The 15,390-nt window shown below is 36.7% G+C and overlaps 1 long non-coding RNA gene across 1 annotated transcript in view; it reads right to left on the bottom strand.

The window, feature by feature from the left end:
* Positions 1–6,126: 6,126 nt before the first annotated feature.
* The window catches only part of LOC140612064 (uncharacterized), a 74,935-nt gene continuing 65,671 nt past the window's right edge, over positions 6,127–15,390 (bottom strand). Inside the window, exon 3 of the long non-coding RNA XR_012013383.1 lies at positions 6,127–6,510. This is a non-coding gene — a long non-coding RNA (uncharacterized lncRNA). The remainder of the gene's footprint in view (positions 6,511–15,390) is intronic.

The raw sequence follows: 15,390 nt of genomic DNA on the forward strand, positions 1-15,390 counted from the left end.
TATTTTATCATGTCATCTGGAAATAGGTAAAATTTTATTTCTTTCTTACCAATTTGGATGCCTTTTATTTCCTTTTCTTGTCTGTTTGCTGTAGCTAGGATTTCTAGTATTGTTGAATAAAAGTGGTGAGAGTGGACATCCTTGTCTTGCTATTATCTTATGGGAAAAGCTCTCAGTTTTTCACCATTTTTAATATTTTATTTTATTTCAGTTTATTTATTCATGAGACACACACAGAGAGAGAGAGAGAGAGAGAGAGAGAGAGAGAGAGAGGCAGAGACACAGGCAGAGGGAGAAGCAGGCTCCCTGCGGGGAGCCTGATGCAGAACTCGATTTCAGGACCCAGGATCATGCCCTGAGCCAAAAGTAGAGGCTAAACCACTTAGCTACCCAGATGTCCCAGTTTTTCACCACCGAATATGATGTTAGCTATGGGTTTTTCATATGTGTCCTTTGTGATGTTGAGGTATGTTCCCCTTAAACCTTTACGTTGTTGATTTTTATCATGAATAGATGTACTTTGTCAAATGCTTTTTCTGAATATATTGAAAGGATCATATGGTTTTTATTGTTTCTCTTGTTGACATGATCTATCATGTTGGTTGCTTTGTGTATATTGAACCACCCTTGCAACTCAGGAATAAACCCATTTGATTGTGGTGAATGATTTTTTAAATGCGTTGTTAAATTGGTTTGCTAATATTTTGTTGTGTGTTTTTGCCTCTATGTTCATCAGAGATATTGGCCTGTGGTCCCCCCACCCCTTTCTTGGTGTGTCTTTATCTGGTTTTATTATCAGGGTAATGCTAGCCTCTAAGAATGAATTTGCGAACTTTCCTTCCTTTTCTATTTTTTGGGGGGAATAGTTTGAGAAGATTAGGTATTCGCTCTTCTTTACCTGTGTAGCCATCTGGTTTACCACTTTTGTTTGTTGGGAGTTTTTTGATTACTGATTCAATTTCATTGCTGGTAATGAGATTGTTTAAATTTTCCATTATTTTCTTCCAGTTTTGGGAGGTTATATGTTTCTAGGAATTTATTTCTTCTAGATTGTCCATTTTGTTGGCGTATAATTTCTCACAGTATTTTGTTATGATCCTTTGTGTTTCTGTAGTGTTGGTTATTTCTCCTCTTTCATTTCTGATCTCATTTATTTGAATTTCTCTCTTCCTCTCTCTCTTTGATGAGTCTGCTTAGGGTTTGTCAATTTTGTTCATCTTTTCAAAGAACCAATACCTGGTTTCATTGATCTGTTCTATTGTTTTGTTAGTTTCTATTTCATTTATTTCTGCTCTACTCTTTCCTTCTTTCTCTGGTTTTGGGTTTTCTTAGTTCTTCTTTTTCTATTTCCTTGAAGTTTAAGGTGTTAAGCCCCAATGATTGTAAGAACTCATAAAATTATACTTCTCTGGTTTTCAAAACCAAATATTATGGGGCTTTATCTTTTCCATGGGAGTTTCTCACGCTTACGGTGCCTGGTGTGAGGATCTGTTTCTTTCCTCTCTTTGCCTTTGGACTCCATTCTTCCCATGGACAGTCCTAGTCCCATAGATCCATTTTAGTTTCAACTAAGTGTCTACCCCTCCTACTTTCTTTGATATGGCCTCTTCTCTGCATTTAGTTGTCGAGTCATTTTCTGGATTATTTACACTCTTCTACCAGTTGTTTTCTGTATTATTTACACTAATGTGAATGTTATCTAGTTGTATCCATAGGAGAAGTTTTGCTTAGGATCCTCCTACTCCACCATCTTCCTCTGAAGTCCAGAGCCCCGACTCTTAATCCCAGCTCTACCACCTTCTGGGTGACTTTGGGAAAGTCTCTTAAACATTTTGGAGTTTAGTTTCCTTGATCTATAAAATTGGTAATATTGAAATGGCAACTTCTATAATCCTTTTTAGATGATAGCTAGGCTTCTGCAATTACCTGTACTTTTTAATGGATATGTTTTGTGATTTAGACTTTGAAGTAGGGCAGTAGAAATTTGTTCATGGTTCCCTTTCACACATATCAGGGAAAACTGGATTGCTGGGTGAGGAAACATCTTCTTTGTGTGATATATATACATATATAATACACACAACAATGAGGTACTCTCTGTGTGATACACACACACACACACACACACACACACACACACACACCAGTGAGGTACTACTGCATGACTATTAGAATGTCAAAAATCCCAAACACTGACAGCACCAAATGCTGGTGAGGATAAGGAGTAATAGAAACTTTCACTCATTGGTGGTGAGAACATGAAATTGCATAGCCATTTTGGAAAACAGCTTGGCAGTTTCTTACAAAATTAAACTTACTCTTACCATATGATCCAGGAATTGTGCTCCTTGGTATTTACCCTAAAGAGTTGAAAATTTATGAAAGCCAAAGCACGTTTTTTTAATATAAAATTTATTCATAATTGCCAAAACTTAGGACCAGCAAACATGTTCTTCAGTAGGTGAGTGAATAAACTATGCTACAGACAATGGAATATTATGCATTGCTAAAAAGAAATGAGCTACCAAACTATGAAAAAACATGGAGAAATCTTAAATGCATGATACTAACTGAAAGAAGCCAATCTGAAATTCTACATATTGTATGATTCCAACTATGTGATGTTCTGGAAAAAGCAAAACTATGAAGAGAGTAAAAAGATCAGTGTTGTAAGGAATTAGGAAGGAGGAAGGGATGGATAGGCAGAGCACAGAGGACTTTTAGGGCAGTGAAACTATTCTGTATGATACTATATGTACACACATGTCAGTATACATTTGTCAAACCCATAAAATATACAACATCAAGAATGAGCTCTACACTAGAAAAAAAAAAAGAATGAGCTCTAATGTACAGTGTGGACTTTGGCTGATAATGATGTGTCAATTCAGGTTTGCTGATTTTAACAAATATACCACTCTGGTACAGGATGTTGCTAGTGGGGAAAACTATGCATGTGGGGATTAGAAAATATATGAGAAGTCTGTATATTTTCTGTTCAGTTTTGCTGAGAACCTAATAATGCCCTAAGAAATAATATATGCTTTAAAAAAAAAGTGGAATCATATTATTCCTGTTTTGTGATTTGCTTTTTTATGCATCATATTTTGAAGATTTACCTGTGTTGATGCGTATACCCTTAATTATTCATATTAGCTGCTACATAATACTCAATTATGGGATATACAATTATTTATTCTGTTGGTGGACATTTTGGTAGTGCATACAATATATGTGTGTCCTTGTGCACATCTACAAGAGTTTTCCTAGAAAATAGGAAATTACCTAAGAATTATCATTAGGATCATTAGGCTAAGAATCCATTCAGCTTTATTTTTTTTAAAAGATTTATTTATTTATTCATGATAGACCCAGAGAGAGAGAGAGAGAGAGGCAGAGACACAGGCAGAGGGAGGAGCAGGCTCCATGCAGGGAGCCTGATGTGGGACTCGATCCCAGGACCCCAGGATCGCACCCTGGGCCAAAGGCAGGCGCCAAACCACTGAGCCACCCAGGGATCCCCTCCATTCAACTTTAAAGATAATGCTGAATTGTTTTACAAATTGTTATATCAATTCTACATTCACCATCTGCATGTGACAATTACTATTGCTCTACATTGTAGCTAATATATTTATATATTTATATTTAGCTAATATGGTAAGTGTAATTTGCACTTTCCTGATTACTAATGAAGTTGAGTGTGTTTTCATGTTTATAGGCCATTTGTGTTTCCTCTTCTGTGAAGTTTTTAACCACTTCCTTGCCCTGTTTTTATTGTTTCTTAATAATATTCCTCTGTAGATAATACATACTTTGAAAGTTGTCTCTTTGTGACTTATTTTGAAAATTCTTTTTATGTTGTTTTTTAATAAAGAAAAGTTCCTGATTTTAATATAGTCATATTTAACAATTATTTCTTTTTGGTAGACTTATTTTTTTAAGCTGCTTTATTGACTAATGATTGACATAGAAAAACTATAGGTTTTTAATGAATACAAATTGATGTATTTGGTGATAAAGTATACACCTGTGAAACCATCATCACTATCAATGTCATAAGTTTATCCATCACTTCCACAAGTTTCCTCTTTTTTTTCATTTTGTGGTAAGAGTACTTACCATAAGATCTACCCTCTTAGCAAATTTTAAATTATACAATAGAGTATTAATCAAAGGCCTAGTGTTGCACAGTAGGTCTCTAGAACCTAGTTATTTTGCATTACTGAAACTATGTACCCTTTGAACACCTCTCCATTTCTTTCTCCTTCTAATCCCTTGACACCACCATTCTACTCTTCTTTTATGTATTTGACTATTTTAGATTTCACATATAAGTGAGATTATGCAAATTTGACTTCCTGTATCTGACTTATTTCACTTATGTCCATCCATGTTGTCACAAGTGGCATAATTTCCTTCTTAGAGGATAATAATCTGGTGTGTGTGCATGTATAGATATAGATATGAATGAATAGATGTATTTATATATGTTCACCACATTTTCTCTATCCAATTTGTCTGATGATAGACACTTAGGTTGTTTTAACATCTTGGCTACTATGAATAATGCTGCAATTAACATGGGAGTACAGATACTTCTTTGAGATCCAGATTTCAATTCCTTTGGATATATATTCAGAAATAGAATTGCTGGATCAAATGATAATTCTACTTTTAATTTTTTGAGGAGACTCAATATCATTTTCTACAATGGATATACCAATTTACATTCCCTCTATCAGTGTACAAGAGTTCTCTTTTCTCCACATCCTCACCACTTGTCCTTTGTATTTTGATCATAGCCATCCAAATAGGTGTGAGGTGACATTTTGTTGTTGTTTCAATTTGCATTTCTCTGATGATTAGTGATGTTGAGAATTTTTTCAGATACCTATTGGCCATTTTTATGTCTTTCTTAAAGAACTATTTATTTAGGTCTTTTGCCTGTGTTTTAATTAGATTGTTTTTTGCTATTGAGTGGTAAGAGTTCCTTATATAATTTTGATACTAAACCCCTTATCAGATATATGGTGTGCAAATATTTTCTCCCATTATATAGGTTGCCTTTTCATTTTGTTAATTATTTCTTTAGCTGTGAAGTTCTTAGTTTCATGTAAGCTCATTTGTCTATTTTTGCTTTTGCTTTTTGCTGTCATACCCAAGAAATTATTGCTCAACATAATGTCTAAAAGATTCTTTCCTATGTTTTCGTTTAAGACATTTATTGTTCTACTTTTTACGTTTAAATCTTTAATCCGTTTTGGGTTGATCTTTGTATATGTTATGAGATAAGGCCCAATTCTATTCTTTTGCATATGAATACTCAATTTTCACAACACCATTTATTGAAGAGACTATTTTTTCCCCCATTTTGTATTCCTGGGACTCTTTTTTTTTTAATTTTTTTTTATTTATTTATGATAGGCACGCAGTGAGAGAGAGAGAGAGAGAGAGAGAGGTAGAGACACAGGCAGAGGGAGAAGCAGGCTCCATGCACCGGGAGCCCGACGTGGGATTCGATCCCGGGTCTCCAGGATCGCGCCCTGGGCCAAAGGCAGGCGCCAAACCGCTGCACCACCCAGGGATCCTTATTCTTGGGACTCTTGTCAAAGATCTGTTGACCATATATGCATGGATTTATTTCTGGGCTTTCTGTTTTGTTCCATTGGTATATATACCCATTGTTATGCTGTTGCCATACTGTTTTGATTACTGTGGCTTTGTAATTATATTTGAAGTCCGTAAGCATGATACTTCCAGCTTTGTTTTTCTTGCTCAAGATTGCTCTGGCTATTCAGGGTCCTTTGCGATTACAAGTGAATTTTAGAATTGTTTTTTTCTATTTCTTTTTAAAAATGACATCAGCCTTTTGGTAGGGATTACATTGAATCTATAGGTCACTTTGCAAAACATGAACATTTTAACATTTTTAATTCTTCCAACCTATTATCATGATATATCTTTCCATTTATTTGTGTTTTTTGAAATTTATTTTGTAAATGTTTTGTAGGTTTTGGTGTACAAGTTTTTTACCTTTTTGGTTAAGCTTTTTTTTTTTTTGATGCTATTGTAGATGGGATTAAAAAAAAATCCTCAATAGCCAAAGCAATCCTGCAAAAGCAAAGCAAAGCTGAAGACATCACAATTCCAGACTTCAAGTTATATTACAAAGCTGTTGTGATCAAAACAGCATGGTACCGTCACAAAAATAGACACATGGATCAATTGTACACATTAGAAAACCCAGAAATGAACATAAAGTTGGACAGATAGATGAAAAAGAATGAAACTAGACTTTTCCTCTTTAAATGGATTTTGTAAAGGCAATGAAAGATGCCAAGGGGAAAAGTTTAAACAGACTCAGTGCACGTGGAATCTGTCTGGGAGAGAAATCAATTATACCAGAGAGATATGGTGGGTGATGTGGTGGGAGCGAGTGACTGGAACTTACTTCCTTCAGTGATGCAGATTCAAGGAGAAATAATGTTACTCTTTTTCAGGTTTCACCTGGAGAGGGGAAAAAAATGTAGTGAGAGGGAGATTGGAGTTCCTAGTTGCAAACAACAGAAAGCAAATCTGGATAGCTTTGAAAGAAAAGGTGGGTATTAGGAACAGTTGGGTAGCCTACAGAAGAATTAGGCTTGGAAAATAGTCACCAGCCAAGGAAGTCTGAGGATGGCAAATTTCACATCCCAGAAAAGTCTGGTAGAAAGCCACTGGCACTACTACCAGACAGCACTTGCTACCACCTGTGGACACTCAACTCTGAAGTTACCCTTATGTATAATTGGATGCTTCTGTACTTTATTTACATCACACCCTCAGGATTCCAAGTCTTGTATGGAAGCTCCTACTGGCAGTTGAGAATACATGCTCTGCCAATAGCTGCTAAAGACTTTTTGGGTTTTCACAGTAGGAGATAAGGCCTTGTGTTCTGCCCAGATCTGCAAAGGAGAATTCCTTTCCCCAGATCAGAAGGATAATCAGAGACTACATGATCAAAAGGAATAGCATCAGCTTTGACAAATATATACCACTTGCGGGTCAGTAGCTGCCCTCTGCTGCAGGGGAAAAAATCAGGTACTTAGGTTACCCACAATCTTCATGTATTCAACTTGGGCTAGGGTGGAGAAGGGGCATCTGTATTAGGCCTGTGTAATGGGGAGAGGCATACTGTCCAGAGCAATGTGGGTGGCCAAAGGCCTGGACAAGTCAGTCAGAACCACAGATACTGGGAAGGTAACTGGGAGAAGTGTAAGGATGGTATCCGTAGGGAAAGAATAGCTGAGGGGCATTGCTGGTATCCATGAGATCATGGAGCAGATTCCCCCCTGAGATGAGCTGTAGAGATCTCCATGGTGTCTTTGGGCATTGACAGCAGTGCAGTAGGTAACAGAATGGGACAAAAGGATGTAGCGATTTCAGAATGATGCTACCTATGGGTTTTGCTGCCAATATTGCATGTCCAAACTCCATTGATTTTCCTTCCCAAGGCCAGTTGTTAATTATGTTACCAATAGAGCTTTATTAATTTTTCTTAACGAATAATGGCTATATGTTATTAGTTAAAATGATATATACTGTTATAAAAACTCAAACAATATAGAAAATCCATGACAAAAGTAAGCTATCTTCTCAATTCTAATTGCTGGAAAAAATCGTTAGGATTTAGTGAATAGTTTGTCAATATTACCTGGACATAGCTTTTTTTTTTTTTTTCAATCTCCCCCCACCTCATTACTCTGTGTGTGTGTGTGTATAATATATATAAGACATATATATCACCCATCTATCTCTTATATATCATCTATTTCATTTGTTTTAGCAGATACTGCCAAACAGTTTTACAAAGAGGCTGTGTGTACTTCATGTACTCATCAGCAGTAGTTCCAATTGCTCTACATCTTTGCCAATACTTGGTAATTTAAAAAAAAAGCCATCCTGGTTGGTTGCAGTTGTGCATTTCTTATGACCAAAAATGAACATCTTTTTATATATTGATTGGCTATTTGAGTGTCTTTCCTTTTTAATGAAATGTCTTTTCAAGTCTCTTGCCTATGGTTGAAACATTCAATTGTTTCTCCTTTTTATTGCTTTTTAGGAGGTTTATGTATTTTGAATATGTCTTTTGACAGTCAAATTAAAATGTCTTTTTCACATAACTTTTTAAAATATCATTTTCATAGAATGTAAGAGAAACCTGGGGACTTTATATCTCATTCTACAGTTAAGAAATAGACCTAGCAACTTTAAATGATTTGCCCAATGTGCCATATTGGGCTAGTGATAAGAGTTAGGATTATTTTGTGTCATGCTTTTTTGATTCTAATGGTCTGCCTGTCCTAAAAATGAAAAGCAGGTAATTTAATCAACATAGAAAGTTTTTACAACACAGTCTTAAGTCTATGGGTATTTGGATCTTTTTAAAAAATTTTTAAAATTCATTTAGTCTAAATCTTGAGGCTCTCATCAAATTTACTTTTAATCTTCTTAAAGTGAAAGCAGGGAGATCTTAATATTTTCTCAAAAAATAAAAATACAATAAGAAATAGTTTTGAATCTCATTTCTTTGATAAACTGCATGAAGCAAGGATTTTATACATGGGAAAATTTGCTTCAAGCAGTGGCTTTGTAGTTTGTGGTTGTCCTTGATAGTGCTTTATATATTTATAACCTCTGGGGAGAGAAGTGGTCTGCAAACTTGCTCTGTGCTCTGGTAGATCCTTGCAACAAAATGTTTTCAGCCCTTGTGCCATCAGACCCACACTTTTCCCTCCACTGCCTCTCAAAATAAGGTAGACTGATACCTTCTCAGTCGTTATTGAGATTACACAAGCGTGTACAACTGGATCTTTAGTAGCTCTTACCAGAGTGAAAATCTAAAAATCCAGAAAAATAATTGTCAATGAAGATGAACTCACATGAGACCACCAAGTTCAGAGAGGGCCGGAAGTGAACTACCTTCTCCTTACTAGATGTGCAGCCAGAGGATCTGAAGGCATTAAACAGTTTTGAATAACCAATGTCTGAGAAAAGAATCTAACTACCTTCTACAGATCTGCTAGTCCCAGGCTGAAGTATGGCTTATGGTGACATCTGGAATGTGATCACGGGGTTATCTTGTTAGTGGACGGATGGTAGGTACCCATGTTCCTTGGTTGGTAATTGTGTTGATTGATGGTTTTGTTGGTATTTGGGTCATCAGTTTTGCAGAGCCATCTCTTCAGGGGGTTGAATTTCATTTTGGAAGTTCATACTTGTATGATCAAGGGCACAGATGCACTACTCTGCAGCCAAATAATAATATAAGGCTACATTGACCTGAGTGCCAGCCTTCTGCATGGAACTGGCATCACTGCTTTCTTCTCAGTATCAGCTTGAGGACGACTTATTTAACTCCATGCCTAAAGATGATGTGAGGTCACTTATGGATTTGATTAAAAAAGAAGCAACAACATTAAAATATTTAGTATTCCTGAGGGTATAATCTCACAATTTTATGGCTGGATATTGCTTAAAATAAGATTTTTAAAGATCACTTTAAAAAAACATACAATAAATTTTTCCATAAAATTTCTCAGTCACAGTATAAATGAAAACAAAGAAAACAAAAACCACTATCTCAGTTTGTGGGAATGACTAATTCTATTTTGTACATGATGTCGGGAGCTGATGTCTTATAAAGATTCAAAGAAAATGTGGTATCTTAAATAATTTAGAAGGAAATAAAATGATATGCTCTAGGAACTGTGTTCAGTAGTTCTGGCGATGATGAAGACCATGATATCAAGATTGCATGTAAAAAGCTTGAATAGTTTCATACAATGTCAAGGTGAGGAAAAAACTAATGCTTTAAAATTGCCAGGTTAATTTTCATTTTATGGGAAAACATGCAATCATAAATATCATTTATGTATAAATAAATATCATAATATGTATATAACAACATGGCTAAATTCTCTATTTTACAGACTGCCTTAACTATTTCATCTATATCCCTAAAAGACTGTAGAGTCAATATGGCCAAAAACTTTTATTTGGAGGATCTTCTCATTGGGAAAATGGAGAAAATTTTATATTTGATATTCTCTTCTCCATGGGCATATTTGCCTCTTCCATCCCTTTTGTGCTTTTCAGAGCCCAGGGGAAGGTATTTTACCACTGACACTATTTTAAATTGCCATCTCACGTGCAGTAAGGTAGTGTGTTGTCTTGAGCTGAGAAATCATATTGAAACTGGCAAAATTAGGGTCTTTTTTTCTACTATTACCATATGCTGACAATTCCAAACAATATCAGTGGTAAATACTCTTCTCCACTGGGGCTGACATCTCTCAGCAATCCTCCTTCTCACCCCACACAATGACACTGGTCCTTTTTTAGTTTTTGAAGGAATAGCATCAAAAATTCCTGGGAACAAAAAGAGAAGAGGACAATAACCATAGTTTTTCATAAAATCAAGTTTTGCCAAACTGGAACCTAGAATAGCAAAGTATCTGACTGCAGAAAATCATTGGTATGGGAGTCAGGAGACTGAAGAAACCTGTTTCTGTCACTCATGAGGCCTTGGTTAAGCCCTTTCACCTTTCATACCTTACTGACTTGTATATTTTTAAAAAACAGAATGAGGGGAGAAGTGAACATGATTTCTAAGATTACTTCCAGTTCTCAGTTTTTGGACTCTGACATAGGATTCATGGTAGACAGAACATTAGACTTAATATAAGAAGACTGAGATTGGGGACACCTGGGTGGCTCAACGGTTGATCGTCTGCCTTTGGTTCAGAGTGTGATCCTGGAGTTCCAGGATCGTGTCCCACATTGGGCTCTCAGATGGAGCCTGCTTCTCCCTCTGCCTATGTCTCTGCCTCTCTCTGTGTATGTCTCTCATGAATACATAAATAAAATCTTTAAAAAAAAGACTGAAATTGAAGTTCTGCTCTGTCCCTAACCAATGTGGTCTTAAAGAAATAATTTAACTCACCTCAATTTTCTAAGAATCCAAGCTACTTGGTGTACCTTAGAAGGTACTGTTTCCTCTCTCATGCCATATGTTTTGTACTTGACACTCTAGTAAAATCTAATTTTAAAAATAGTTCTTGAAAGTGTACTCCCTTATATTAGTTCCAGCTTCTGAAACTATATTCCTTTATATTAGTTCCAGTTACTTGTGTTCTTGTGCTAAGAAGAGAAAATCAATTGGTTTTGTGTAGAGAATTTTATTTTTTGATGTAAAGACATTTGCTGATACCATTGTAGAAGATATGTTTGGATAAATGGTTATATAAGTTTTAAAAAACAACGCTTTTTATATTTTACCATGTTATGGTTCCCTCAAAATTCAGCCTCTTTTCATCAACACAACAACCCACAATCCATGACCAGCATCAGATAAGATAGGAAAACAAGCCTGCTAATTTTTGTATACATTTTAAAAAGATTTTATTTATTTATTTATTTATTCATGAAAGATGCAGAGGGAGAGGCAGGCTCCATGCAGGGAGCCTGATGTGGGACTGGATCCCAGTGTTTCAGGATCATGACTGGAGCAAAGGCAGATACTCAACCACTGAGCCACCCAGGTGCCCCTGCATACATTTTATAGTTGTTTTTTATTTAGATCATATTTATTTAGATCATATGGTATATGCTGCATATTGAACCTTCTCATGAATGCTTAACATTTCCAATTAGGGCCAGAGGTTTTTGATATCTTGACACAAAAGATATCTCTTGGACCTTTTTTTTTTTTTTTTTTCTCTTGGACCTTTTTAAAAATATTCATATCATCTGATGAACAAATACCAAAATGTTATAAATTCTGCAAGGCTAAAAGTAAAGGCAAAGTATTTTAGGCCAAAAAGGAGGCAATACAGTCTACTAAATAAGAGCATAGAGCCCTAGCAAGAAAGCTTGGGTTCACAAATTAGCCCTGCTGTCTATTAGAGGTGTCTTGGGTAAGTTACTAAACCTTTCTAAGCCTCAGTTTCCTTAATAATAAAGTGAAGATAACGATAATTTCTACCTCACAGTGTTGTCCTGAGAATTAATGAAAAGAATAAAGCACATAGAGCCATGCTTGGCACATAGCACATATGCAGTATATATTAGCTGTTGCTCTCATCACAGGCTACCTGTGGATATAAACATAAGTGATGGGATCCCTGGGTGGTGCAGAGGTTTGGCGCCTGCCTTTGGCCCAGAGCACGATCCTGGAGACCCGGGATCGAGTCCCATGTCAGGCTCTCGGTGCATGGAGCCTGCTTCTCCCTCTGCCTATGTCTCTGCCTCTCTCTCTCTCTCTCTCTCTCTCTCTCTCTCTCTCTCTGTGTGACTATTATAAATAAATAAAAATTAAAAAAAAACAAAACTTCTAAAAAAAAAAAACATAAGTGATGATAGAGCAATGTAAAGGTTCTTCATCAGAGAACAACAGCGCAAGACACAGTAGGTAGGGCAGATTTGATTTCAAATTCTGACCTCTTAGGACTCCTATATTTCTCACCTATAGTAATGGAAATCCTTGTCACACATCAGGCTAAACTGCTCTCTCTGTATACCACGATTTGCCTACCTAATCAGTATCCTCCTTCAAGACTCAGAGATTTCCTTCCTCTATTGTACTAGACTCCGAGGTACTCTGACAGCCTCTAGGGTACACCTCCATCATTGTTAACTTCATCTTACATTAGAGTTATGTATGTTTTGGTCTACCTGAATACACTACAACATTCTTGGAAGGCAGGCAGGCACCAAACCATTTTCATATTTGCATTTTCAGTGCTTATTATTGTGCCAGGTTTATAGACTACACAAATATGAAAGAGAGGAAAAGTGAACCCACTGCCCAAGTAAATGATGGCAGGAATGAATGTTGGGAAGACTGGAGGACCAGTAGGTTTGGCTAAGGGGAGATAATGATTTCAGGTGTGGCCAAGTCCAATCGAAGTCTTCTGTAGAACACCTATTGTAGGGAATAATGACTGGAATCAAGGAAAAATTAAGTTCAGAGAAAGAATCATCCAAATATATGTGAGATTTGAGATTTTGAGAATGATGATGATGTACTTAGAGAATACGGATAAGGAAGAAAACACAAAAGAATCCCAGAGAATGTCTACATTCAATGGGTATAAACCAGAATAAAGAGAATGAGAAGGACAAGAAATAGAAGAAGAGAAAAACCAGAGATAATACAATATCCCAGAAGCCAGAAGAGTGGTGAAATCAAAGGAGTAATTAACAGTATCCATTAGTTATTTGTTAATCAAACAAATATTAATTGAGCATGGGATCTGTGCTAGGTATTTATAAAGTGCTGGATAAAATATCACAAGATCCCCGTCTTCACAAGAGTTAGGTAGGGGGCAGCCTGGGTGGCTCAGCGGTTTAGCCACCTTCAGCCCAGGGCCGAGTCCCACATTGGGCTCCCTGTATGGAGCCTGCTTCTCCCTCTGCCTGTGTCTCTGCCTAACTCTCTCTCTCTCTCTCTCTCTCTCTCATGAATAAATAAATAAAAATATTTTTTAAAAAAGAGGTAGGAAAAAAGGATGGAATGAGGAGTGGAATGAAGAAACACAGATTTGTGGAAGCTAGGTTACACTAATAAGGACAAAATCAGATGTAGGAAGTGGTCACGAACAGAGGAAGTCTGTGATATTAATCAGTCTGCCAATTATAGGAAAAAGAAAATGACAGCTTGAAGAAAACATATCTGAAGAAAGATTTCATTTTGTACTTATTGAATTGTTTTTTGTTTTCTTTCTTTCTTTCTTTCTTTCTTTCTTTCTTTCTTTCTTTCTTTCTTTCTTTCTTTCTTTCTTTTTTTTTTTATATGGTGGAGAGACTTGAACATATTTTAAGGCTGAGGGCAAGAGCCAGGAGTAAAGAGAAAGAACAAGTGGAGAGATGAAACAATAACCTAGAAGGAGTCACTAAGCCTTAGAATGGAGGCCCTTTTAGGGCAGAAAGGAGAGAGGACACAAGGAGAATGTTAATCAAATTTTAAGACAAAGGGAAAATAAATTGAGAGAGTTTATATTGGATGAATAGCACCTAGTTATTCTGAAAAGCAGAACTAGGATTTGCTGGGATGGGCCACTGTCAATCCCAGAAATTATAGTGTGAAAATAAGAGAAGGTGGCGGGGATAAGAAACCAGAAGTATGAAATGTGCATTTCACAGAGACACCTCACATGGTGTCATTCTAGATTCCAAACAGTGAGAAAATGCACATCTGCCAGTTTACTTATTGAGGTGGAAATGCCATTCCTGAAGTTAATGGATTGAATCAACACAAAATTAGATGGTGGGATGTCTCTGCAGGTGGTGAGCACAGTGTATGGGCTCCAGAGGACAAATTATTTCTTTTGAACACTGAGTTATAACAAAGCAGGAAGTGAACCGTGGTGGGCTCTAGTGCTAGGGCAAACACTCTTCACTTGGTGAGAAGCTTTTGTGGAAGGCAGTCCTTCCAGCATGGATAGTTCAAGTTCTGTTCTGCAGGATGGGAAATCCCTCTGTTCCTTTTCTCACTGTGTAACCTCAAACAGTTCAAACAAACAGTATCTTAAATTGTTAAGATACTCAAACAGTATCTTAATTGTTAGTCAAAATCCCGTTGAGCCCTGGAAGAGATGCATCCGTGTTGCAGGGGCCCTCTGTCGTGCCTCTTCTCGTGCCTTCTCAATCCTGCTTCATCACTTCAGTGCCAACGAGGTTGATAACTTAGGCCCTACTTTGTAATTTGCGGGGTCACTGTGCACAGTGCTTTCTTACTCAAGGTAGACTCAAGTTTTTCTTCTCCCTCTTCTGTCTCTGGAAAGGATTGTGTTGCAGGAAAGAATTCTTGAGATATTGTATGGTGTGACTTAGTAAGTTTACTTAAGTAGCACAGAGACAGGACCCATGGGCAGAAAGAGCTGAACCTTGGCTGTAGGAAACTGGTGGTTATAATGCTTAGTGCTCAAGGGGGAAGGGGATATATAGGGGGTATTAGATCATAAATGTTTTTTTTTTAATTTCTACTCATAAAACTATGTTTTCAAGATTTCTCTGGTGCTGACCATTCAGTATGATATTAACCATGGGTGAGGTTTATAGACAGTCATGAGACCCTTTAAAAATGCAGCAACCAGCACATATTGATCTGTATCAGAACTATGCAGGCTCTAGGTCAGTCTTCTGGGCTAAAGGTAAACATTTTTATGCTTCTGTCCCTTATTAATTGGATCAGTAAGCCAGGTTCTCCATTTTCATTTGGAGGAGGAAAGCAGAAAACCTTACTAAGGCCTCTAGGACTGACTGAGCTGTATCCTCAAATTCAGAGTTTACCCGAATGCTTTATCTTACTTTATTGGGAGGGGGGAGTGTTGGCATTTTGATTCA

The sequence above is a fragment of the Canis lupus genome, chromosome 20 (genome assembly GCF_048164855.1).
Source record: "Canis lupus baileyi chromosome 20, mCanLup2.hap1, whole genome shotgun sequence".
NCBI classification, from domain to species: Eukaryota; Metazoa; Chordata; class Mammalia; order Carnivora; family Canidae; genus Canis; species Canis lupus.